A 26595-nucleotide genomic window follows, 5' to 3' on the forward strand; every position below is an offset into this window, starting at 1 on the left:
ATTCGGTGCGTGGTCCACACGGCTGGCGGCCTTCCTAACACCCATACTGCTCTCCTTCTGTACCAATAAAGCCCTGACTGCGTTTACGACATCCGCGTGCCCGGTTTACACTCCCCCTTTCCCAGCTTCCTTTGCAAGTCAGCGCTGCCGCATGACCCTGATGTGGCCGGCGAGGTGTTCTAGGTGCTGCTGAGCGAGACTTCGATAAATGCTCCTTAAAAAGGAGAGGCTGTGGCTGGGCAGCAGAAGAAACTAGTGCAGATCTTTGGTCCTTTGCGCCCTTCCCTATTCCTGCCTGGAACTGAGGCGCAGTGGTGGAGGCAGACACAGCAGCCACCTTGTGACCAGAAGGGAACCATGAAAATAAAAGGCTGAGTGTCGATGGCCCGGGGGAGCTGTCTCAACAGAGAGAAGGAAGCCCCTTAGTTGGGTTTTCCGACAGGTGAATACAAAGCTGTGGCAATGAAAAGGGTTCACTCCGTGCCACACCCAATCATCTTGGAGGCCGCGAAGCCCTGCAAGACACCCGAGACCGGCCAAAAGAGGCTTGTCCGGTGGAGAGCCACGTACGCTGTGTTTGGTGTGTGTGTTTGTACCCACGGGCTTGCAAAAGAGGGTTTGCAAAAAACTGGTGGCAAGTGAAACTGAAGTTAAGTTGGGAGAATTAAGGAGACCTCGGAGGTCTTAAGTGACATCTCCCTCCCCCCATCATTGTCATCTTCCGCAATCTCAAAATCTGTAGAACACCCACTGTTTACAGGGGACTCCAAGGGCACTAACGGCCTGATCTGAACTTGCAGGAAGGTCACTCTGCAGGCAAGAGGAGAGACCAAGAGGTCATCAGAGCTGGGCGGTCAGGGAAGGCCGCTCCAAGGAGGTGGCATTCGGACTGGCAGCCAGGGGCAGAGGGGCCCCCCGTGGCTGACGAGGTACCTGCCGCCAGCTTCATGACCTTGCTGAGGTGAAGGTGTTACCATGAGTGAACTGAGGCTCAGAGAGGCACAGTGGCTCCCCCGAGGTCACACAGCCTGGTCGGGATAGATCTGAGGCTCAACTCTGAGCAGTGAGAACCCCAGTCTGAGCCTGTCAGCATCACGAGGGGTGTGTCCCCAGGATGCTGAGAGACGCCAGGGAGGGGACCCCCCCAGCCCCAAAGAGACCAGAGTCTACCAGAGCCCTCAAAGGTGCTTTTTAAAAACAGTGCTTTTAGTGATCTGTGTTTCCCAGGAAAAGAAACCGGCTCAGAGGGGTGAAGCCACTTTTCCAGGATCACACAGCCGGAGGAGTGGAGCAGGGGTTCCGACCCAGATCCGGGGGGCGCCAGGGATGCAGGGTGCTGTGGGGATCCCGGGAAAGCTTCCTGGAGGAGGCAGACGGAATGTGGCTGCGAACGGGGCGGAGGAAAAAAGCCTGGGCAGAGGCGCCTCAGTGGGAAGGAGTGGGGCCAGCGGGGCCCGGGGTGACAGAAACATCAGCGTTCACTGCGTCTTCCCGTGCGCGCCGCTGGGGACCCCGCGCAGCGATTAATCCTTTCATCTCCACAGCCCTGTGAAACGTGCTATTTTTGACTTCACTTTACACAAAGGGAAACTGCTCACATGGAAGAGAGAGCCCCTGGGACGAAGCAGGGGAGCGGGAGGGGAGGGGAGCCTTCCGCTCAGAGGGGGTGTCTTTGGACTGGATTCCTGGGTGGAAGGGGTGGCGGGGCCACATGCTGGCTGCACCTTCATGACCCTCCCCACCCGCTACGGGGCTGGGCAGTAAAGGAGTATCGGCCCCTGGTGAGCTGAGCCGCCCAAGAGCTGCTGTGGGATGAAAAAAGGACCCACTCAAGCTAACAGCCCCCGACGGCCCTGCGGTGATTGCACTTTGCGCTGTGCTGGGGAACCTGGGCCAGTAAAGCGGCTGAGCTCCCGCTCCCATGGGGGCAGCTGCGAGGGCCGAGGGCCGGTCCTGCTCCCGAGGCGGGGCGGGGGGTGGGCGTAGGGCTCCACGTCGGTCCCGTGACGCTCCAGACCTGCAGCAACCACGCCCTCACGGCCGCGGAGACCGCGTGTGCTTCTGTGCCTGGTCTTGCTTTGCCCTGGGGTGCGGGCGAGGAAATGGACGCTCAGAGCGGAGAGACGACCCAGTCACGGTCGCACAGCGGAACGTTCCCATGCCGACCCGCCCTGTCTGGCTGCAGGTGTCGTGGGTGTGTGTTACGCAGGTGGCTCACAGGCCTGAAGGATGTGTGGGGGTGGAGAGGGCGGATCTGGGGGCTCTGTCCCTGGAGGGAGGACCCCCTGGATGCAGGTGGGTGGAGGAAGAGGGTGTGTGTGGGGGGGGTGGACGGGGGGCAGGCCACCCTCTGTGTTGCTTCTTCAGAAGTCCCCGTTGCCCCAGACCACTTCCAGGGCTGCAGAATACCCACCCGTTTGTTCATTCAGTCATTCAACAAAGACACATATTTAGTTGAGCACCTGCTACATACCGAGTGCTGTGCTAACCTGTGGGAACTCTCCCTGCAGCTTCTGCTGGCCCCCCTCTGGCCTTGATCAAGCCCCCTGCAGTGGTCCACCCTGACTGTGGTGCTGATGGCCAGTCTGAGTCTCCATGTCCAGGAGAGGCTGCATGTCCCCCCAAAGGGGCACGTTTCAGCCCCCCGCCCGGTGCCTGTATTCTCCGGGCTCTGGGCACCCAGTGCCAACCCCCCCCCCCAATGGCAGGCACTTAGAGGCCGTTTGCTCGCTGCCCCAGGCTGGGGGACGGGACTGGCTGGCCTGCAGGCTGCTGCCCCCGGGTCTCTTTCTGAGCTTTCAGCAACGCGGCTGCAGGGCGCAGACAATGCACCATTCACAGGTACCGAGGAACACGCTGGCAGGTTTTGGCTCATTGAAGCTGGATGAGGCCCAAATCCTGGAGGCTGCTCTGCAGATTTCACACTTGGAACAACATTCCGGTTTTCACCGGGTGAGTCACTCTTGAGAGACAGAGAGCAGTGTTGTTGGCAGTTTTGCTCTGACTCACGACAGCTCTTGCCCTTCCCTGCTCACTCCCTTTATGCCGGCCCCGGAAAGCCCCGGAAAGCCCCGGAAAGTGCCCAGTGTGAGGCAGCTGGTGGCCTGGCTCCTCCTCATCTACTGGGCGGGGGGCTCGGAGGAGGGCTGGCTTTGGAGATGTGGACGCATGGTGTCCCTGGGCTTGCTTTGTGAATTACCAGGCCCGTCGTTCCAGGAATGAGTCCCAGTGCCTTGAAGGTTTGGCACTCTGAAGTCCCCGGCTGGGAAGCTGACCAGCATCGGGGACGTTTTGTCCTCACTCTCTCTTTGAAGTTGGGAATGTTCTGGACTGCAGTGCTGGGTCCTGCCTGTACTTTCCCCACCGGCAGATCTCAGACAGTCTAGGTTCTCCAGGTGACCCGGCGGCCCAGACCTTCTCCTGCCCAAGCAGCCGGATGTTGCTGGTTTTCCCCAGAGGACTCACTGCGTCCCGTATAAACTACAACACACGTCCAGATGAATTACGTCCTCAGACTGTAAGAGGATCACAGATGGACGGCTCTGACCCCGTCATAATAGTTCAGTGTGCCAGCTGCTATGGGGCACAGCACAGACGTCAGAAGGGAGCGGGCGACTTGTGTGTGTCTGGCATGAAATGATGTCCCAGATGTGGAGGTTAAATGAAGAAAACAACTCATAGAACAGTATTCGAGGGGGACCTCCCCCCCAAAACAGGACTTATCTTCTGGCAGGCAGGCCCCTCGTAGGACAGGCTTCTCTCACTGGGTGTTCTAGGAACCCGTCTGCATCAGCGCACCGGCTGGTGGTGGTGTGAGAGGCTGCGTTCGGCTGCAGTGAATTTTTTTTTTTTATTAAGACTCTTTCAAGGCGTTTGTCTATTTCCTGACGGGTGATTTACAAGCGCACCTGCCCACCCCGCCCTGAGTGAGGGGCCAGCAGTCCCTGACCAAAAACAACATGAGCCTCATGCCCCACCCTCCCTATTCGTCTGATCTCGCCCCAAGCGGTAAAGAAAAGTCCTCGAAGGGAAACACGTTGCTGATGTGGAAAAGGTGAAAAACACGGCAGAGGCACTGAAAGACATCACAGTCGACGCGGTCAAACACTGTTCTGTGCCGTGGGGAGAAGTCGGGCTAGTGCGTGATATCAAACTGAGAGCGTTTTGAAAGTGACTGAAGTTTAAGCGCGTAAGAATTAATACACAATTTTTCATAAATAAATTCCGAGGGTTTTTTATGGCCCCCCTCATATGGCAGGACAGAAAACGGGGACGAGGAGGGACCGTTGGCAATGAACTGCTCTGCCAAGCTGTGGCGTGGCGTTGTGACCGAAAGTGAGGGCAGGGGCGGCGTCTGGGTGGCCCGTCACCGGCCGGCTCGCTCCTCTCTGAGCCCCGGTGTCCCCCTCTGTGAAATGGGGACAGTAGTGACAGTTGTGGAGAATCGCTGGGCAAGAATTGGTACGTAAGGGCTGCAGACTTCATGCAGGGTGCGCGTGCCTGGGACGGTGGCTGTCACCTCTACGCTCGGGGCGGGGGGTGGGGGGTGGAAACAGGAGAGCGAGGACACCCTCCCCTCTGTGTTCTGCAAATTTTGGGATTTTTCAGTTCAGCCCATGTGGATAACATGGTAAACTTTTAACCAGGAAGAAGGAAAGAAAACTAGTAATGCTGTTTTTAAAGGTTTACTTTGCAGGGAGATTGAGGAACCCCAGGGTGGGGGGTGGGCTGGGGAGCGAGCCCACACAGTCGGGCCTGTGGACGGGGCCGGTGGCCGTGAAGGCCGGAGGGACCACGGGGTTCCTCAGGAGTGGGTGACCAGGGGCGCACCTCCCATGTCACCTGGCAGCTTCAGGACAGAAGTCCTCCAGCCAGGCAGGTTTCCTCCTGCCTGCTGGGTGCGAGGCGCTGAGACGAAGGCTGTGCCGGTGCGGGAAGGAACAGTTTCATCCGGAAAATTCCACGGCAGGGCCGGGCTCGCCAGGCTTTGACTGCAGGGGCTTCCTGAGTGGTCACCGAGAGCTCAGCGGGGTGGGCGCGGGAAGGGCCCTTTCAGTCGAGGAGTCAGCTTTTAGTGAGCACCTACTGTGTGCCGGGCATTGCTGGGCACTGAGGCCGTGGCCAGTAGAGAAACTAGTGACACGAGGAGCCCGGCCGGTTGTCAGTTCTGGGAGGCCTGGAAAGTCGTTTAATGGGGTGAGACTGTGACTTGGTGTGGGGGGGGCTAGGGGCAGAGGGGTCTGGGGAGGAAGGCCTCTCAGAAGGTGACATTGCAGGAAGTCTGCGCAAGAGAAGCACGCCGAGCGCAGGTGTCTGTGGGAAGAGCGACCGGCGGAGGGCGCAGGGAGCGCAAAGGCCCTGAGGCAGGCGCGGGCGAAGGGTAAGGTCAGCGTGGCTGGAACCTGGTGGTCTGAACACGGTCAGTGAGGTGGGCAGGGCCTTGCGAGTCGCGGTGAGGAATTCGGACTTCAGAATTGACTTCCTCCTTCACGCAACGCATGTTTCTAACCATCAGTTATGTGCAAAGCAGAGAGGGGCTCTCCCTTCCCAACATTTCCAGTGTACCCGAGAAATTCAGCAGATTTCTGTGTGCCCCCAGTATCTGTGCCCAGCCGCAGCGGGGGCTGGAGGTGAAGGGCAGGTGTGGGGGGGGGGAGGCAGAACCGAGGACCAGGACTGGACCAGTGAGGTGGGCTGGGGACTCCGGGCCCCAGATTTAAGGAGGCGCACCCTCCCAGCACCGCGCCAGTGCCCTGACGGCCCCTGAGAGTGAGAGCGTCCTTACAGCTTGCCGCGGGGCGCTCAGCTGCCACCCCCGGGCCCAGGCCGGCTGGGGTCCTCGGGTCTGCTGTAGCGGTGTTCGTGAACCAGCCTTGGGCCGGCCGCAGCGGGCCCCGTCCCCCTCCCGGGCACAAGCACGGCGGTCTCGTGTCCCTGGTGTGACGTGTGGGTGGTGCTGCCTGCATGTCAGGGGTTGACTTGAGTCTCCCCAAAAGCTGTGGTGGACTCCTCAGCCGGGAAGCTGGGATGGTGACTTTGTCTGGAAATGGAGTCTCTGCAGCCGTCGTCAAGCTAAGTGGGGTCGTCGCGGGGCCTCGTCCACCGTGACAGTGTCCTGCGGGGAAAGGAGAGGGACACGAGGGTGTTGCGTGCAGGCAGAGGTGGAGGCCGGCGTGATGCAGCCGCAGCCCAGGGACGCCTGGGGCCTTAGACCGGCAGGAGCAGGCGGGCCGCTCCCTGCAGCAGGGCCCTGCCCCTGGACGCTGGGCTTCTGGCTTCCAGGACTGTGGCCTCCCAGCTCGGGCCCGTTTGCGCAGCATCAGTGGGTGAGGGTGCAAGGCCCTGGGGGTGCCGTGCAGCCCCTCAAGGCTGTGGTCAGGATTGGAGCTCGAGCCTGGCGTGGGGGCAGTCCAGGGCCACTGTCCACTCTGTCCCCGCCTGTGCCTCTGCCGCTCTGTGGGGCTGGGGAGCCTGTCCAAGTGCAGGTTCGAGTTGGGGACGTGGGGTGCCCCTGGTCTGTGGACCACGCTGGGCACAGCAGAGCCGCAGAGGATGACTTAGCTGCCAGCCCAGCCACCCTCCTGCCACCACCTGGCTCACAGACTCTTGTTCTGTTCAGTATTCGTCCCTCACGGGCAGTGACTCAGTCTAACCCGCGGGCAAGTCCCAATCAGCCCAGCAAGCCAGCTTCCTGCTGAGAGATCATCATTCTCTCAGGCTTTGTGGGGCCGGTCCCCAGGCACCTGCTCAGCTCTGGGCGGGGCCTGACGCATCAGGTTAAGGAGTGGGCGTGGCTGTGCACCAATACACCTGTAGTTCCGAAAACAGACTCATTTGGCCAGAGTCCCTGCTCTGCTGACCCCTGGTCTAAGTCAGTCATTTCTGCCCTGTGCCCCATGCCGGGTTTTCGTACGACCCGACACCAGCCAATGAGAAGCGGAGGGGACACCAGTGCTGTGTAGAAGGGGAGTCTCTGTTCTTTAAGAAGCGGGACGTGGGATGTGATGGCTGGACCCGCTGCAGCCGTTCTGCTTTGTCACCGCGAGGGGCGTGAGCTGTGTGTATTGGGGGCAGCAGAGCAGGGGGCGGGAAGGAGCGTGTCCTTGAGGCCATCGCTGAGCTGCTAAGTGGAGCAGTCTAGAGCCCCTTCTCCGCAGGCTTCTTATCATGGAAAAGAGAGCTCCTCTTTATCATTAAAGCTTTCCAGTGGGGATCTTTCTGCTAAGTGCTGCCTGAGACACCCTGACTCGCAGGTCTCCCCCACGCGCCCCAGGGCCGTGAGCAGCTAACATCCCCCTTCCCGCCTCTCCAGGCCTGCAGGGGGCCCACGCCGTGAGAAGCGTGCTGAACTGGGATCTAGAGCTCTGGCTCCCAGCCCAGGTCTGTGGAACCGTGACCACACCAGGGGCCTTCCGTCTGTGAAACGAGGTCAGCCCTACTGGTCGGACAGGTTTGCTGTGAGGTCCGGGCAGGTAGGTGTGTGCCAGGAGCAGGTGAGAAGCAGTCAGGGCTCCACCCACACGCCCGGGCCTTGCTCCTCACCTGCCCTCCTGCGGCCGGGTGGCTGTGAGCCTGTCAGTGGCTCCTGGGCAGGGGGAGGTGCTCTCGCCCCAAGCCCGAGAGCCTGACCTGCGGGGGGTTATCCCTCCCACCCTCCGCCGCCCAGGCAGCATGGGGGTCCTGCCCCCTTCCCTGGAGGCAGTGAGCTGTACCCCACACTCCAGAGCCTGCCTGGATCAGGGCTGGGACGGTGTCAGTGACGCTTCGCTTTGGCCTCCCCTCCTGCCCTGCTCCGTGCCCCCGCCGGCCCCCGGTGGAGCCCGGCCGCATGCCGTCATGTCAGAATCTGTTGCTGGAGGGCACCCAGCGATTACTCCGTGCCCTGCTCTTAATGCTTGGCACCCGTTGCTGATCTAACCCTCCCAAAGGCTCTTGGAAGCAAAGGCTGTCACCCCATTTTGCAGAAGGGGAAACTGAAGCCCAGAGAGGTTGAGTGGCTGTCCAGGGTCACACAGCCGGCACCGTCCGTGTCTTTAACCAGGGCGCTGTGGAACGCAATGAAGCCCTGCGGCCGGAAACCGGGCTTTTGGCCCTGGCTTTGCTCTTTGCTAGTCGTGTGGCCCTGGGCAAGCAATTTCGCCCCCCTGGACCTCGGTATTTTCATCTGGCAAATGGGTTACGTGGGAGTTAAGCAGTTAACGCTTTTACAGAGGACAGTGTACTCAATACATGTCAGTGGATGTTACGCGTTACTAAGTGAGGGGTATCCTGGAGCTGCTTTGTCCTGCTGGGGCTCTGAGCGGGCAGAGAGCTCTTGGGGTGCCCGAATGACCCCTGGAGGGAGAGGTGGCCCGCTGAGCCCCAGCCCAGTCTGTGCCCAGCAGACGCAGGATGGGGCCCGGACGGAGGGAGGGCAGCCCGCACGGTTGCCATGGCCGCAGCCTGCAGCGGGTCCCCAGCTGTCCCCGGAGTCTGTGGGGTCTGCACCCACCTCCCAGGCTGAGGGCAGCCAGGTGGCTGCGGGGCCTCTCTATGACCTTCGGTGGCTTCCTGGTTTTCACCCAGAGCATCTTCTGGTTCAAAGCACATGTCACTTAGTCACAACCCATAAAGGCCGCGGGCAAGGAAACCTTACAGCTGCCCGACGGGTGAGCAGAGGTCCCCAACCAGCCACTGCCCCTGGGAACCTCACCCTCCTTCCTGTGCCCTCAGTCTGTCCAGGAGACAGGAACCAGGGAGAGGTTTGGGTCCAGCCTAGTTCCTTTCTAGCTGGGTGGCCTTGGGCGGGTGGTGTTATCTCTCTGAGTCAGTTTCATTATCTGCAGAAATAGCAGCGCCTGCCCTGTCCTGTGGTGGTGAGGACCGAGCGTCTGCTGGGGACACCGCTGCCGGCCGCGCGCTGTGGGGAGCGCTGGGGGACTGGCTCGACCCCTCCTGAGCCCGGGCGTGGGGCTGCCACCTTGGCCCCTGTCTGCAGGTGGGGGACCGAGGCACAGGAGGGGGGTCGCTGCCCCAGCCTGGCCTCTGCGTCCCCGGTCCTCTGCCTCGTGGGGCAGGGCCCTCTGGTAGCACCCAGGACGCGTGGGCAGGCGTTTATTGGGCGCCTCCTGGGCGCTGGCCTGTTCTGGCCTCTGGGCTGAGCGGACGCAGAGCTGGGACCCTCAGAAAGAAGCGTGCAGGCGGCCTGGGGACCCTGGGCCCTCCGCCTCCCTGGGACTCCTGGGCTCTGGTTTAGAGGGCGCTGAGTGTACCCCGCGACCTCTTCCCCCAAAGGCAGGAGCAGGGCGGCCGACTCCGCTGCTCTGGGCCCCAGCCTCTCTTCTGCCTGACGGAGTTTCTTTCAGCTAAATAGTAAGTCAAGTCCAAGTTCAGACTCCCTGCCAGCCTGACGGTGGTGTCACCCCAGTGCCTCCCTCCCCGCGCCAGCGAGAGCCCCTCCCTGCCTCCTTCCCGATGGACCCCGCGGTGCACAGGTCGTCCGGGGCACCAGGGAGGAAGAGCTCAAGTTCAAGGGCTGACCTCGGGGTCCCCGCTGGGCTGTGCTGGCGTGGGCCCAGGGTCCGGGCGCTGGGAGCTGGGGCCGGTCCCACTACAGGTGACAAGTGTCAGTTCTGATCACCGCCAGCCTCCTTGGGTCACCCCGGACTCCTCCTCACAGATCCGCCCCCGGCCCCTGTTCCTCGGGGCTTCCCCATCTGTAAAGGGGCTGCTGACCCCACTCTGCTCTGAGAACCACCCCCAGCTGTGTTGAGGACCTTGTGAAATGTGCTAGAGAAAGTGCTTTGTGAACCAAAACGGGGTGTCCCCGACTCATCTCTGTCCTGCGTTCCCAGCGTGCAGGGCGGCTGACGGACTCGAGGGTGAAACCTCGCTCCCTCCTCCCCTTCTCTCTCTTCTTTTCTTCCTCCTCCTCCTCCCCTCCCCCTCCTTTTCTTTCTCTCCTTTCCTTTCCCTCCCTTTCCCCTCACTCATCCCTCCTGCTTTCACAGAAAAGAAGTTCTGGGCTCAGAGGACTCCCCCCCCCCCACTGCTTCTGCCCCCTTGTGGGCCGGGGGCGGGGCCCGGGGACCTGGAAGCCCCGGCTCAGCCCTGGAGCTGCGGATGGGCAGGCAAGAGGAGGGACATTATCCTCTGTAATGTCACGGTCATCCTCAGCACTTTTCATGTTCACAGCGCTTCCTGCTTCCTCGGCGCTAAATAATTAATTCTCACCACGCTCCGTGTGAGGGGAGAAATAAATGTCACTTGCACAGGGTGACTAAGCCTGCGGGAATCGAGGCTGCCAGCTTCAGGCGCCAGCGGGGGGTCGGCCGCGGATGTCACCTTCAGAGCCCAGGACTGCAGAGGACCTGCCGGGCTGGGCACGCCCTGGGCGCAGGGAGGAGCGAGTCTGGCGTGGGGCTGAGGGCGCTGCTCTCTCTCTGACGGATCGGGGGGCTCCTGAGAGATTCGGGGCCAGACTGCAGTTTTCCCTGGGCCCCTGCCTTCCTGTCTGCGCACTGGGATCACCCTGGTGCTCACTCGCAGACTCCCTTGGGGCAGGCCGGGCCCAGGCGCACTCTGCGGGGTGCCCTCTCCTCACGGGCCCTGGCAGCTCCCCCAGGCCCTGCGGGTCCTCTCTGGGTGCACTGTCCCCAGACCCAGCGCCAGGGCCGCACTCACTCCTTATCTCCCACCCCATCCCGACTCCTCCCGGGCTCACCTGCTCTGGCCCAGGGGCCCCGATTCCCCACAGCTGTTTGGGGCACCCCAAGCCCCGGTCCCCCACAGCTGGACTCTCCTCTGCCTTTCCCTCGGCCTGGAACATCCTTCCACCAGGAGCATGAGGGCTGGTTCATAATGGGCGTTCGACAGACCTCTGTTCCGTTTGTTCTGGTGTCTCCAGGGCCTCGCCATCGTGGGCACTTGGCCTGGTGCTTTAGTGAGTGAGTGAGTGGGTGAAGGTGGGCTCTTCCCCAGAGCCCAGAACTTTCCAGAACAGAGGCCGGGCTGCCGGAGGGGCCATCGCAGCCACACAGCAGGCCCGCCCGTGCCTCCCTCCGGAACAGCCCCCGCCTCCCGCCCGGCACAGCCTGCCAGGCAGCACATGGCCCCACCACGCTCCGCCAGCTCCGGGGAGGCGCCAGACCTGGCCGCTGCGGGAGGGGCGGGGCTGCAGATGGCCGGCCATCTGGCCTGCAGGAGGCTGTCCGGGCAGGCACGCGCCACCCCCACGCTGTGCTGCCTTGTCTCTGCTTGGTGGGCCGGTGGGGGCTCCAGGGTGGAGAGAGGGGTCCCTGTCCCCTCCCAGACTTCCGGGTCTGCCCTGGGCACCCTGGGGTGTGTTGATCTGTGTCTGGCCCCAGGATCCAGCGTGGACAGGGCCGCGAAGGTGTCAGGAGGGGCGTGACCAGGCCATCAAGGGCCAGGCCAGGTGGGCTCTGAGCACGGGGCTGGGCTGGGGCCCCTCCCTCCTCCTGGCACCCACCCGGCGGGCCAGGCCGGGGCGACTGTTCCTCCTCCCCCGGGTCATGGCCGACCAGGGGCGTTGCTGGCTGTGCCCGGGCGCGCGGGGTGCGGAGGGCAGTGAGGGGTTCCAGGGCGGGACGGGGTGTCCGTGTGCACGCTGCTGCAGTCTGCTTTCGTCCGCGTGTGAGTTGCATGTTTTTCTGTTTGTGACTGAGCTCATGGTACAAGTGCATGTTTATTTACGTCTGTGAGGATACACATGTGTACTCATGTGTCTGTGTGCTGTCCCAGTGGCGTTCCACAGGTCGCATGTGTAAGGCAGGGGCGTGTGCGTGGGCCAGCGTGTGGTGCGCACGCATGTGTGTGGGTGAACAGGCCTGGGGGGCACGTGTGCCTGGTCTGTCTCTGCGTGTGTATGTGCTTTTGCAGACATGTGCTCCCACGTACATTCAGTGGGTGCGTGTTTGCGTGAACGTGCGTGCGTGTGTGTGAACGCGTGGGTGTGAGTGACTCAGCCTCTCTGGGTCCTGTGATGGGGACGGTGACACGGTGACGCCCTGCTGCCTGGCAGGCCCATCCTGAGGCCCAAGTGACACTGTGCCCTCTGGCTCCTGGACGCCCGTGGCCCTGCTCAGGGTCCCTGTCACCGTGACTGGGAGGACGGGGGGGGGGGGCAAACACAGCCCTGAAAGTCCCCACAGCGAGCGGGTCCGTCCCTTTCTCTCCCGTCCCTGCGCCCTGAGGACAAGGCCTCTGCGGGGGCTGTGGGTGCCCTTTGCGCCCGGCGGCGCGGTGCCCTGTGTTTCCCGTCTCTGTCGCGTCGCCGTCTGTGCACGGCCCACGCACCCGCTTTCCATCGGAGGCTGGTCTGAGCCCCTCAGGCCCCGTTGGTAGAGGGTCCCTGTTGCACAATTGAGCCGGTGGCGGTTCGGGCCCAGAGAAGGCAGAGCCCTCGCGGGGGTGCTGGGGGGTGACGCGGCGTGCTGGGCGGTGTCTCCCTGGATGCTGGACTCCCTCCGGGTTGTGCGACGTCACCTGGTCCAATGCACACGCAGCACCAGGTCCCTTCCTTCCGAGGCGAGGTGACCTGCCTGGGGCGGCCGGGCCAGGAGGTCCCCCAGGGCCTGAGCGAGGGGGCTGAGTGGTGCTGAGAAACGGGAACCCGTGACCATTCAGCCCCCTCCTGTCTCACGTCCTTGGGGACAGTCAGCCGGCTACAGAGACAGATGGGAGCCAGGGAGGGCCCCTTGGTATCCCAGGGCCACCCGGTCCTGGACGCAGGGGCGCCTCTCTGCAGCTGGCCGTGCGCTTGCAGGTCAGTGCCCGCGGCAGGTGGGGCAGCACGGGATGGACCACGATGACTGACCCATCAGGCTGCGTCCAGTGACCCCCTTTTCAGATGTCACTAGGTGTCACCTTGTCGTGAGCAATAAAATCTGAGGGAGTCCTGGTCAGACAGGCTGACTGTGTTGTACCTGGTATATGTCAGAGAAAACGTGTAAGTGTTGAAAATCAGAACCGTGTGTCCAGGACCGTCCTTCCCCCGCGTGGGGCTCACGCTGGTAAAGATGCAGGTTTGAGGAGTGAGTGACGGAAGCTGAACCCCTCCGCCCCCCCGCACGCCCCTCTGCAGCCCACACGGGAGGCCCTGCCCGCGTCCTCAGGGGCTTGGGGACATTGAGCCCGATTCATCCTGCCTTCAAAGGGCTCCTGTCTGAACCAGGCAGCCCAGCCAGACCCCGGCCGGGGAAACACACAGGGCCCTTGTTTCCACGGAGGCCCGCCTGCAGGAGGCCGGCCCAGCTGCAAGGGCACACTCCCCAGGCCTGCGTGGCTCCCTGCCCGCCGGCCCTGGTGGGGGGGTCCACCGGGATACTCGGGTGGCCTGGGAACGGGGGAGGCCTCGCATCGGAGGGCCCGGTCCCCAGCCTGGGGCGTGGCTCACACTCCCCTCAGCCTCTCCCAAACCACGAGCGATCCATTTCTTTCTTCGTCTTGGGATGTGAATCGCCCCTGCCCAAGCAGATCTTTTCTGTCGGCCATGAGGGGCCCAGAACCCAGGTCTTAGAGAGACTCATCCTGCTGGTAAGGAGCAGCGTGAGAGCCCACCCACACTCCAGGGCAGAGGACGGGGTCCTCGGGGCCCCACAGCTGTTGAGCCCCTGCCCAGCACACCTGCCGCACGGCAGCGGCCTCCGCGTGGGTATCGCCCGTGCACAGCTTTCCGTCCAGTGGCCTGATGCTGCCACTGTGGTGTTTCAAAGGGACCGCAACACATTCAGAAGTGCCTCTCCCACCTGAGCTGCAGACCCAGGTTCCATGGGGCTGAGGGGAGCAACTCCCAGGAGCGTCTTCCTGGCGGCCTGGGGAGCAGCCCCCGGGAGAGGTCCCAGCAGGCCCGCCCGTGTGGTCCCCACCCCTCACGGCCCCTCCTTGGCTCTCACCTTCACTGCTGCAGGGACGGGGAGCTACGGAGTCTCCGCTTGGCTCACGCACTCGACTCCTCTTTTCTGGGTGCGGTGGCGGCTGAACCACGGCCCCGTCCTGGGGGGTGGAGCTCAGAGTCTGAGGCGAGAGACAGGTAACCGGGCGATTCAGACACCACGGGACTGGACCGTGGTGGGAACCGAGCATAGAGGGGACGCCAGACTGGGACGTGGGGGTCAGAGAAAGCCTCTTGGAGGAAGTGACGTCCAAGAGGAGAACCAGGTTGACTGGTGGCAGCTGAGTCAGGAGGTGGATGGAGGAAGTCCCGTGAAGCGGGGACAGCGTGTGCAAAGGCCCTGAGGTAGGAGGGGGCAGAGCTGTCCAAGGGCTGGCAAGGCCCCAAGGAGGCAGGACGCAGAGCAGAGGGGCTGTGGCTGACGCCGCAGATTAAGGCCTTCAGGGGGTCTGCAAACGGAACAGAAGGCTGGTGTTTCTGCTCCCACTCGGCCACCAGCGGGCACTGGGCTGGCCTGGGGCTCCCGGCGGAAGGTCACCTCTCACAGCCACCTTCCCACCCCCCCGGGGCTCCCTCTGCCCCACGCCAGGCTGGGAGGACCCCGGAGGGAGGACAGACCTTGTTCCCCCTGGTGCCTGCAGTGCTCAGTGGGGGCCGGCAGGTGGTCCGTGCTGGAACCGCGTTCCGTGGGTGGACAGGGCCGCGTGGAGGAGAGGTGTGACCTCACTCCCGCCGCAGGGCCTGCTCCGAGCCCACACAGGCTGCGCCACCGTGCCACGCACAGCCCGCCCTTGGCAGGGCCCGGTCCCCTGCTGGGAGGCGGGCGTGAGGAGTACGGGTCTAGGGCTGACTGCCTGTCCTGCTCCCTGGGCTTGCGTCTTGGGGCGGGACGGCGCCCTCTCTGGGCCTCCCAGCTTCCTCATCTGTAAAGTGGGACCTGTGACAGCCCTTTCAGGGAGGCGTGAGAGCTGACGCACCACGGCCAGCGGGCGGTGAGTGCTCACAAGTGCCTGGGACTGTGCTGATCTGTGTTGGGGTGGGGAGGGCTCCTCCACGGCCCCCACTTTGGGGCGTTCGGTGCTGCATTTTCTGAGATTTTACAAACCAGGGACTCAAGCCTCTGGGCCCGAGGTCAAGACACCCCCGCAGGCCTGGCTTTCTGCAACAACCGCCCCCAGCCCTCCAACGTAGCAGCGGGGCCAGCGTTCCGGGGGCTGAGGGAGGGGTGCGGAGCCCTGCCCTGTCCTGGACAGTGAGCTCCTGCAGTCTCCCCGGCTGTCCCTGCGTGGTGTCCTCGTAGGCGGCAGCACATTGTCCGTGGGCGGAGGAGCCTCGGCGTCTGTGGCTGAGAGCGCGGACGGTGGGCAGATTGAACTCGCAGCAGGCGCTTGCAGTTTATGTCAGATTTTCTGTGAGGAGGCGGGCAGGGGTGGGAGGGGAGCAGAGCGGGCGGGGGGCTCGGTCACCCGCCAGGAAATTCACCAACGAGGCCCAGGAAATTGCCTTGTGGAGAGGGGCGGCTAGGAGCCAGGTTCCCTCTCTGGTTGCTAACAGGAGGTGTCGGAAAACCATGCTGCAAATTTGCAGTCCTCTCTCCACGGGCTTTTTTCTTCTTCCCGGCAAGCGTAGAGGACGTCCCCGAGTCCTGCCGCGGCGCAGGGGCTCGTTAATTAAACGGACAGCAGATGTCACCGTGCATTAGGCCGTGAGCAGCGCCCGCGCGGCTCCTGCTGCAGACCCCTCCGCCCACGGAGCTCCTCGCTTAATTACCCCGCGGCTCAGCCCTGGAGAAAGCCGGAGACGGCCCACAGCCCTGCGGGCGGGGGCGTGCGGCTGGACGGGAGGTGATGGAGGCTTTTAATTTTCATCACACCCGTCCATCAGAGCTCTGCTTTAAATCACTTTAATGGCAGATTAAAAAATATATAAGCTGATATTAGAGGACATTCTTGGTGCCTTTATAAATGTCTTAAATCAAAACTTTGGCTTAATTGCTCTTGGTGACTAGAGGAGGCTGGGAGGAGAGGGTCAGGTGCGTGACGGGAGAGGAGGGGCCCACGAGTGCAGGATGGCGGGTCCATGGGGTGGCTCGGAGCTCCAAACGTCCCTCCCGTTGGCATCGGACGATCGAGGCTTCCCTGCTGGTCCGGACCCTGTACACCTGCAAACCAGGGGAACTGTGCCCATGGCAAGCCCCGCCCTCCTACCCCGAGCCAGTGAGCAAGGAATCCCACACACTGGGTGTCAGGCCCTTGACACACAGCGTCTCCTTCAATCCTCATTTCATCCGTGGGGCTCAGAGCGGAATGCGACTCAGTCAAGGTCACGGTGCCCTTTGGTGAGCCGGCCAGGATTTGGGCTCCAGTCTCTGCGCAGCGCCCGTCTGCCGCCCTCCCTCCCGGCTTTATCCTCCTTCACGGCGTTTATCACCATCTGCTATATTTCACGCACTTTATATCATAATTTTCTCATCTTCTGTGAGAGTGGAGACACCATGAAGGCAGGATTTTGCTTTTCCGGTTTTATTCACAGCTGTGTTTCCAGGGCGGAGCGCAGCGCCTGGCACCGTGTCAGTGTGTCGTGAAAGCAGGAGAAAAGGGGGGTCCCACGCAAGGTCAGAGGTCAGCGATGGCACCGTAGGAAACGTCCAAACCTGTAGAGAGTCTTTATGAGTTTATCTGAGCCAAACTGACAGCAGAAAGCCAGGTGGATGGATATTTTACAGCTTATTTTATACACCCAAGTCAGAGGGGGGACGGTAAGGGAGCTCCGTGAAATCCCCTGGTAATAGACGAGGGAGGCAGGAGAAAGCAAAGCGCGGAAACCTCTGGGGCTGCATAAAAGCAAAAAACGGACAGACACAGGATCGTTAACAGTTAACAATGACCCCGAGCGGCCCTGTGGTCTCTGCGCTGCTGTGTGATTGTTTCAGGAAGGGTCTGGAAAAAGGAAATGACATTCCAAAGGTGTGTTATCACAGATATAGAAAGACACTGGACGGGCCGAGTGCAGTATAGACTGACCTTTGCAGGGAAGACGGTGGCCTGGGATGGCCTGGGACTGGTCTGGGATGTGACTACCAGCCACGACTAGAAAGCTTTCGTTCCAGACTATCCTACAAGGTCACTCCTGGTCTCTGAGTGTGTAAGGCCACCACGCAGGCCTCCCCTGAGCTGGTCGGGTTTAGGATGTGGCCCCTTTTGTCCACAGCAATCAAAGGAGGCCACAGCCCATGAACAGTCCCCTTGGGATGCCACTCCAGCCCCTCCCTGGTGGCCTGGTGGTGGGAGGTAGGAGGAGCCACCAGCAGGCAGGGGCTCCCGAGCGCTGGGTGCCCGCAGGTGCTTTGGCCCCCCCAGCGCCCTCTCCCAGAGCTCCCTTCCGCATCTCCATTCTTCCTTGGGGACCATCTCTCTCCCAGCGCCAGCCAGGAGAAGAAGCAGGGCCACACCGCAGGTTGCAGGGACGGCCAGCCAGCTAAGCGCATTCTCCTGCCCCCAGTGCTTGGCTCAGGGATGCCCTGTGACCAGTGCGTCAGCCCTGCAGCGTTTGTTGAGCCGCCCAGGACAGAGAAGCTGGGTGCACGTGGAGCCCGCTGGGCTGGAGGGGGAGCAGCCACGCGCTCCTGCGTGCCTCTGCCGTGCTTTGGGGAGAGCATGCGCAGGCGACGGGGCTGGGAGACGAAGGGAGAGGGACTCCCGGGACCTTTGTCTGAGCCCCTGGATCCAGCCACTCCTGAAGTCGCTCTCCCCTGAAACTGGCCAGTTGTGGGCCCCCATTCTTTTCTCTTTTGAGACCCGGGAGTGTCGGGTGTTCTGTCACTTGTCCCGCAGGGTCCTGACTAGGCGCTGGCCCGAGAGATTTCCGCCCACTGTTCAATCTGACGTCACACGCAGACGGTTGGCACACATCAGAGGTTTGACAGACCGGCCATGGTCTGACCCTGCCTTGGGACTTGCTGAGGGACTTGAGAGACCCCTTCAAATCTCGATTCTCTTGCAGACTCACTGGCGACCTTGGGGCAGTCCTTGGCCTCGCAGAGGGGCCCCTGGTGTCATCACCTGGAACACGGGAATAACTGCCGGCCCACCAGTTCCAGCCAGTTGCAGTGTGCTTGGTCCAGCGGTGTTGGCGAGTGGCCTTTGTGCCCTCAGCTCCTACACAAGGCCCACCATGGGTGGCCGCAGGCCGCACCCTTTACCTCCTACCCAGCGCATCTGCCCTGCTGGTCACACTGGCTCTTCCTCTGTTTCCGGGACACCATAGGCTCATCCCCACCGCAGGGCCTTTGCACATGCCTCTCTCTTTGCCTGGAATGCTCTCCACTGAGATTTAGGCACGGCTGCTTCCCACCCCATCTTTGAGGCTCTGCTCAAATGTTGCCTCCTCCAAAAAGCCCTCCCTGACCTTCCCCGAAGGTCCCTGCCTACCCTGTCTCCTTGTTTTATTCTCTTTCCAGTTCTTTTCATTTCTGAAATGACTCCTTTGTGAACTGATGTTCATCTCTCACAAATGGAGATGCCGAGTGCAGGGCGCTTATTGGCCTTGCCTTCTGGTGGTGCTCAGGGAGTCTTCGGGGGCTGATCCTGTGACCTCAGGCTGGCCACCGGCCCTCACGGAGGCCACCTCTCCTCGCCTGTCCCTTGGCATCTGCGTTTATGCCCGGCTCTCTGGGATCCAGTAAAATGAAGATGGCTCTGAAGACCCCACATTATGTTGCGTTCACATTACGAAGTGAGGGCTGCTTGTTAGGTGGTGGGCAGGTCCCCTACCGTCCCTGCATCCCTAAACCCAACCCTAACGGAGGGATGCTCCCTGCCACACATGCTTTGATCCAAGAGGGCTTCCTGGAGAAGGGGGCATTCTCTACCCAGCTTTTTTCAGCCCCTCAGGCTCCAGGTTGGCTACCTCCTTTCAAAGCCTCCCCTCCTCTCCTGCTCCCTTCCCAAGGCCTTTGTGCAGCCCCTCTGCAAGCCCCTCAGTCTCCCGCCCACTGCACGGCCCCACGACCCTGAGCATCTTCTTCAAGAATGCGAGCAGGGTCAAGGGCACGGCCCCCTCTTAGCTCCACGCCCCCGCCCCCTAGCCCAGGGAATTAGACCCCGGGCCACACCCTCAGTCTGAAAACAATTAGCAAGAAACGCCCACACCCTGGGGCTCTGGGTCACGGGGACTGAGTAGGGGGGGGGTGTTGTAAATCCAGAAGATTCCCAGCTGAATCAGCCTTCCTGTTCTGGGGCCAAGAAAAATCCTCCAGGCCGCGCAGGGAGGAGAGTTTCCCAGCCTCTTGCAGGATGGAGAGGAGCCTCCCAAAGCGGCCTCTGCTGGGGGGGCTGCCGGGCCATCTGGTGGAGGGCGGGCGCGGCGGCCAGACGGAGGAGCAGCCTCAGTTGCCGTGTGGAGTGTGTTCCTTTCCCACAACACTCCACGCCTGTGCTTCCAGCGCAGCGTGCAGCCAACTGGGACGCGGGTGGGGGGTGGGTCCGTCTGAGGGCGGGGGCGGCTCACTGGCCTGGGTCCCTGTGCCGGTCCCCCTGCCTGGCCTGGGCTGGTGCCCCCCCATTGAAGTCCTCAGTTTGCTCAAGTGTCACTCTCCCTGACAAGGCAGGGGAGCCACTGTGCCAAGCTCAGCTGCGTTTATCTCCACAAGGTTTGGCGCACGGAGCTGTTTTTTAATTTTGAAATTTGAATACATTGCTAATGTATTAAAAAAAAAACCATGAGATTCTACATAAAAAATCTGGATGTTCAGCTTCTTTTGAAAACTGAGAACATCTGCAAGCCTGTGCCGTCAGCGGCATGAGGAGCCTGTGGTGGGGCAGGGGGGGCGGGGGGGCTGGTCCCTTCAGCCCGTGCGGCGGCTTCTCTGTTCCCACGTTGGCCCATTCGCTCGCCCCTTCAGGAGCGCTGGGACCTGCCGCTGTGCTGGGGTCTGCACGTGGCCACGTGAACCCCGAGGTCCGTGCATGTAGGATAGAAAGTGGCGAGGGGGTGCGTGTCCCTCAGGAAACACAGAGCGGGGGAGGGGCTGGAGGGGCGGCTGCTGGTTCACACAAGAGGCCAGGGAGGGCCCACCGAGGGACCGACCAGGCCTGAGGGAGAGGAGGGGCCCCGAGGTGCGCAGAGGGCCTGCGGCCAGCAGGAGCAGCAGGTGCGGAGGCCCCAGGCTGGGAGCTGTGTGGTGTGTTCCAGGGCAGCAGGGAGGCCGCGGTGGCTGGAGGTGACTGAGCACGGGGTGCCAGGCCTTCTTGGGAACTGGGCACTGGACAGACCAGGATTTGGGGTACCCCAGGTGGAGCCCTGTGCTGCTTGGGTCCTGGTTAATTCAGCCAGGGGACCCTGGGGCTTTCCCCATGGGGCCTGGCTTTGAGGGCTCTAGGGAGGTCGGCCTGTCATTGGCCTCTTCTGAACCAGCCTAGGTGGTCCACATATGGGGCTTCCCCAGAGGCAGCACCCCTAGAGGGCCAGGGCCGGCGCCTGGGTTCCAGTCCCCTCCACGCATGGGCAGGGACCGCCCCGCTTAGCCCCTGAGTGTCCCCGTTGATAAAACGGAGCAAACCGGAGCCCAGCTCGGGAGACTTGGTGCTGTCGAACACCTGCGTGCATGCCCGTAAAAACATCCACGTCAAGTGTTTACGCAGAGGACAGGCAGCTAGGACGTGCCGTGAGCTGTGAGCGGTTCTGATTTAAGGAGCAAAGTAAGACCGTCGTTGAAGGCAGTTTCTGGGCCCTGCGACACTTAAAATGATCAAGGACCCCCAAGAGCTGGCATGTATGTGGATCCTCGTAGTTGGTACGTACTGTGTTGGAGACAGAAAGCCGCAACACGTGAACCGTGCATCTGTGGTGTGAATTCACGCGCGTGTCCTGGCCCTCCTGTGCTCTGTTAGCGAGGCCCTTCGTGTTCTCGTTATTTATAAATGTGCTGCCCCGAGGGGCGCTTATGGCCTTCGCTGGGTCCCTCGGGTGTTAACCTCTCGAAGCCCCTTGCCCTCTTTGCCAGGAGGGTGGCATCCTTGCCCCCACCCTTCAGCCGGCAGGGCGAGGGTGGCGCTGTCGGCCCCTGCACGGAGGTGCCCAGGCGGTGAGGTGCACGCTTTCCTGCCCCGACACCACAAGGGACCGAACGAGGCAGGTGGGCCGGCCTTGTTCATGTGGGAAGAGAAGAGGAAGTCAGAGTCCCACTGGCCAGCGTGGGGGCACCAGCGCCCCTGCGTGTCCCTGCTGAGTGGGTCCTGGGACGCAGGCTCTCAGAGGCGTCTCGGGTACTGTTCTGAGCACATCGGGGTGCGGCCGGTCACTCTGCCCTCCTGGCACCCCAGGTCTGGGATGGGAGAGGAAAGGGGGGCTTTTGAACAATGCCCCTGAGCGCCCCATCACAGGGGACCAGCTCCATGCAGCCTCCCCCCACCTCACCCCGATGCCTTCTGAATGGACCCTCCGAGCCGACCGAGGCCGCAGGGTGGGACAGGCAGTGGCCGGGGCGGCTGGGAGCGGCTCGGCTGGCTCAGGCTGCCAGAGTGACCTCATCTGCTCATCCGGATTCTAATAAGATGATTTCACCAGCAGACCGGGGAGGCTGCTGGGGCCGAGAGGAAGGGGCCATTTCACGCCTTGTCCAGAGGGGTTGACAAATTGAATCCCGGTGACCCAGGGTGGGTGGAGACCCCTGACCACCTGACTGAAGTCAATCCTAGACAGAGCATGGAACCCTGCCTTGCTGAGCCAAGACCCTCTGGGGGCTGGAAGCAGAGAAATGACAGGTGATGCCAGTCCCCACCTGGGGTTCCCTTAAGTGCTGGTCTTTGTCCTCCCGCCCCATCCCCACCCTTGTCCTCACTATACCCTTCTGATGAGGAACGCAGGACAGCTTACCTGGGGTCACCTCTGCTACTTCCTGGCTGTGTGGGGCACGTTGCCTGTCCTCTCTGAACGTGTTTCCTCATGTGTCCGTAAGAGCGAGTTGAGTTGATATTTTTACACCTCCGTTCGCTCTGTTTCCCCTTTAATCTTCTCAGCCACGGTCCGAGGAGCGGCTCATTTTATGTATCGAAATGCACGTTCGGAGAGGCCAGGGCTGCGCAGAGGCCCACGGACCTGAGAGTGAGGCAGGGTTGGAGCCCGGCTCTGCCAGGCTAAGATCCCGTCTCATCTCCACGACTCCTGGGCTGCCTCAGGAGGGGACTGAAATGGAGACACGCCGGCAGAGAGATGATGACTCCTTGCTTCTCAGTGTGGTGTGCGGACCGGCGGCCGCAGGCTCACCTGGGAGCTTGCTGGGAATGGAACCCCTGCGGCCCCCCGCGGAAGCCAGTGAGTCCTGTCAGTGAACCGCCTTACAGTGCCGTTGGAGAGGCTCTGGGGTAGCTCGGGGTTCCCCAGAGCATGTATGGTCAGGGACATGGGAGTCCATGGAATGAAAAGGGAAAATAATGATAAAGATTTGGGTTGGTGCCCAAACCAGTCTGGGAGGCGCGTTCACCCTGCTGCGTCCTGAACAGGCTTCCTCCTGCCTCGTCCCTGCCTCAGGGCCTTTGCACGAGCTGCCCCTGCCCCACCTGGAAGGCCTTCCCTCCGGGTGTCTGCGCCACTGGCTCCTCCTCGCCCTCGCCTCTCCCTCGTCTTCCCCGCACTCCTCATCGCTCGCTGCCCCTCGTTCTGCTGGCTGGCCTCTGGCCCTCGTGTCTCTGTGGCAGGGCCGAGGGGTGTCCCTGTCCATCTGCGGGGTGCCTGCCTCTCCTCCCCGGGTGAGCACCTCCACAAGGACCTGTTCCCCAGGGAGGAGCCCGCGATGCCTTAGGCCACCCTGCACCCTCAGCACAGAGAGGAGCACGTCTCCAGGGGGTGGGGGACAAAAGCCCACAACTGCAGCCCCAGGAGGGGCCTCTGGGGGGGTGGATGGGACCCCCGCCCCCGTGGGTCAGGACAAGAGGCCCACTGAGAAATTAGCACCGGGTTTCCCCACCGGCCACAGCTGGGAGCAGGTCAGAGAGGGATGGTCGCAGGGACCGCCCCTCGTCCACGGGCACCGGCCACGAGTGCTGTGCACACACAGACTCACCCGCTCCGGGGTTGCCCGCGGGGCCACCAGCGAGACCGGCCTGGGGGTGTCTGGCTGCTCTTGGAGCTCGTTCTCCCTCAGCGCTGACAGCCCCTGGGGGCCGTCGGAGGCCAAGGGGCAACAGTGTTATTTTCGTACTGGGCATGACGGGGTCCTAGGCCGCTCACGGGGACGGCGGCTTCGTTGTGAACCCTTCCGCCCACTTTCCAGAGCAGAAGACCGGGGCCCAGGGAGGCGGCCCCGCCCCGCCCCCACCGGCTCCAGGGAACTCGCTTGCCTGGAGCCACGGCCGCCGGTCACCAGCACCCTCTGGGGGCACCTGGGCAGCAACAGGTGTGCATCAGAGCCCAGCATGCACCGGGGCAGCACGCAGCCCAGGGCACATGCCTGTGTTTCTATTTATTGCCCTGGTGAGTAATTCTTGGCATTCCCAGGATCCTCTTGGTGGCCAGCAGATCTTTATCTTCCGAGGTGGGGATGAAAGGCCCCGTTGTCCACAGGTAAGGAGGTCTGGCACCGGGAAAGGCCTGGCACCACTGCCTTCTGCTGAGGCCCTGGGTGGGGAAGCAGCATGCGGGCGGCTCTCCGTGACCGCTGTAGACCACGGTCCAGACGCTGGACCCCCCCGAGTCAGGCGCTGAGCAGGGAAGGGATGGGCTGGAGCTCTGTCTACTATCAGGAGAGAGCCGGCTCCCGCCTTCCTCCACACTGGCTCCGGCCGCTCTGGAGTCCCCCTTACTGGGCGCAGCAAGAGCCTCCCCCACGGGCTGGGGCGGACCCTGGAAGAGAGGGGAAGGAAGGACAGAGGCCTCCATGGGGTGTCCTGCCTCCTGCACCCCCTCCTCCCGAATCAGAAAGGCCGGGCACCTGACTTCGCCAGCGGTGACGATCACGGCTACGCGTGACGGGCTGTGCGGGGCGTGTAGTCACCTGTGAACTTTCAGAGGTGGGCATTCTCATGAGCCCCGTCTCGCAGCTGAGGAAGGGTGGGCGGAGAGGGGCTGTCACTGTCCTGCCCCTGGGAAGCAGGGTTCACACCCAGGCTGACTGCTCTGTGCCCGTTGCCAAGAGAGAAGAAACCCATGGCAGAAAGACCTGTCAGCCACGCCCCAAGGTCAGGGGCCCGTGGCCCGTAAAGCTCTGCCCAGCCAGGCCCAGCCCCTGTCCCCTCCTGCAAGGGGGCGCTGGGGCCGCAGGGGCGGAGGCTTGCTGCCCCCCTGCTCCCCTTGTTTGCTCCAATTATGTCAAGTAAGCCATTATCATTTTATGTTTTTTAGATTAACATTTTTGCTCAGGGCACAGTAATTAGCAAACGGCTGGGAATTTAAGGATTCTGGGTCTGGGGAGGGAACTTTTGCCCCCAGTAAGTCTGTGGAAAGGCCTGGAGGCTGCGGGGCCACTCAGGCAGCCCCTCAAGCGGCAGGGAGAGACTTGCAGGGTGCACCCAGGCTGGATAAGGGTGCAGGACCAGCTTTCCGGCCCACCAGCCCAGGGCTGCTGCCACACGGCCTGAGGGGGGTGGGGGTGCTGCAGGGGGCTTCCGACAGCTGGGCCTCTGGCTTTCTGCTGTGGAATTACTGTCCCTCCCACCCTTTCCTTCGGTGCATCTTATCTGTGCCTGGGACCCCAGCCTGCCGGCTTCCTGGGTTGGGCTGTGTCTGTCCCGCTCCTGCCGGTGACAGCCAGGGAGGTGCTCAGGTGGGTGAGTGAACTGAGATTCTTTCGGCTGGATGGGGCAAGGGGGGGAGCAGGCTGCAGCCCGGTGGGGGTCGTTTGAGGTGGACAAGGGGTCAGGCACAGCCCCTGGACAAGAAGAGGAAGCAGCAGGGCCCGGGAGTTTGAGGAAGCAGCTGGGTGTGGCTGGCGAAGAGGTTGGAAGGTCAGCAGGGCAGCGGAGAGTTGAGTCATTTTGTTCCCAGAGCAGAGAAAGGGGTCAGGGGGTCTGCAGTCTGCGTCCTTCGCATTGTGCAGGCCCTGCAGGCCACATTCCCCTCCTCTGAGGTGATGGCCCCAGGACTGTGGGCCCCTCTGTCCTGTGGCTGGAGGCGGAAGGCCCTGGACCCCGGGCCAGGCTGGGGGTGCCGGTCCAGGGGTGGAGGAGGGTGGCAAGGGGAAGTTTCTGCACCAGCGGGCACTGGGAGGGTGGGTCTGTTTCCTGTGGCTGCTGTCACTCTCAGACTCTGTGGCTTGAAGCAACAGAAATGTGCTATCTTACCGCTCTGGGGGCAGAAGGTCAAAACGGATCTTCTGGGGCTCTGATGGAGGCGTCCGTCCGTCCGACCATCCGCAGCGCTGCTCCTTCTGGAGGCTCCAGGGCGAATCCACCGCCTCACCTTGTTCGGCTTCTGGGGGTGCCAGCGCATTTCAGCGAGGCCTTGCTGTCCCAGGAGCCGGCAGCAGCCTCCGCCAGCTCCTCACCAGCCAGGAACGGGCCACACGCCCTGCCCGGCACCCCCAGGCCCAGAGGGTAGAATTTAGTTCCTGCCGCGCGGTAGACTGGGGACATGAAATAAGAAACAGTTCATTCAAGGATAAAAAGAAAGGGTGCTGCATTCTTACACGTTGCGGTGAAATGCACCCCAGGAGCCATCTCAGGGGCACAGTCCAGGGCCATTCCGCGCCCTGGCATCGTGCAGCCGTTCCCACCACCACACCCACAGCGTTCAGCTCCCCAAGCGGAAACTCGGCCCCCGTGAAGCACTGGCGCCCTCCCCCAGCCCCGGTGCCCACCCGGGACTTCCCGTCTCTGAACGTGACTCCCCCAGGAACCTCTTACAGGTGGGGTCGCTCAGTATTTGTCGTCGCGACGGGCTCATTTCACTTCGCCTCGTGTGTGGCCGGTGTCAGGATTTCCGTTCCTTTTTTATTTTTACTTTTGGTAAAATGCGGGAGACCCAGCATCTGGGCATTTCACCTGTTTGGGTCCCCGGTCATCAGAAGGTGTGTCACTAGTCACGTCAGCTGAGGGTGTTAGGAAAAGCTCTGATTGGATTGGCTCCTGCTTGACATCTTGGGGAGCTGGTGTGGTGGGTGCCTCCCGCTCACAGCTGAGCCCCCGGGGGCGTTTCCCAGGCGTCTGGCATGTGGCACCCACAGCGGGAGTGGGGGGTGCTTTTTCAAGGGGAAGGAGATTCCCCATGGAGGCCGGACCACCCTCTGTGCATCTGTTTGCGCGTGGAGCTGTTGCGAGGAAGGTGCGGGGCCTTCCGTTACCTCCGGCGACTTCAGGAGCATCTGCCCCGGCCACCGACAGCAGCGCACCAGCGTGGGTGTTGGTGTGGGACAGTGGGACCCACCCTCCCAGCTGCTCGCTTTGGGAAACAGTTCGGCAGTTTCTTAGAGTTAAGATGCGCCTCATGGGGGATCGAATCATTTCGCTCCCGTGTCCGTACTGAGAGAGGTGAGGGCACACAGCCACACAGGGGCTCGCGCGTGGGTGTTCTTATTTAGCAGCGCCCTTCCAGCAGCCCAAAATGGGAACAAATGTCCACCAGCTGACAGATGGATGAACAAAGCGTGGTCCACCTGCAGTGGAATACTACTCAGCCCTGAAAAGGAACAAAGCGCTGACACCTGCTACAACCTGCGTGAACTTTGCTTGAGAACAGGATGCTGAGTGCCGGATGCCAGAACAGACGACCAC

The sequence above is a fragment of the Furipterus horrens genome, unplaced genomic scaffold (genome assembly GCF_987537825.1).
Source record: "Furipterus horrens unplaced genomic scaffold, mFurHor1.1.pri manual_scaffold_11, whole genome shotgun sequence".
In the NCBI taxonomy this organism is placed as follows: Eukaryota; Metazoa; Chordata; class Mammalia; order Chiroptera; family Furipteridae; genus Furipterus; species Furipterus horrens.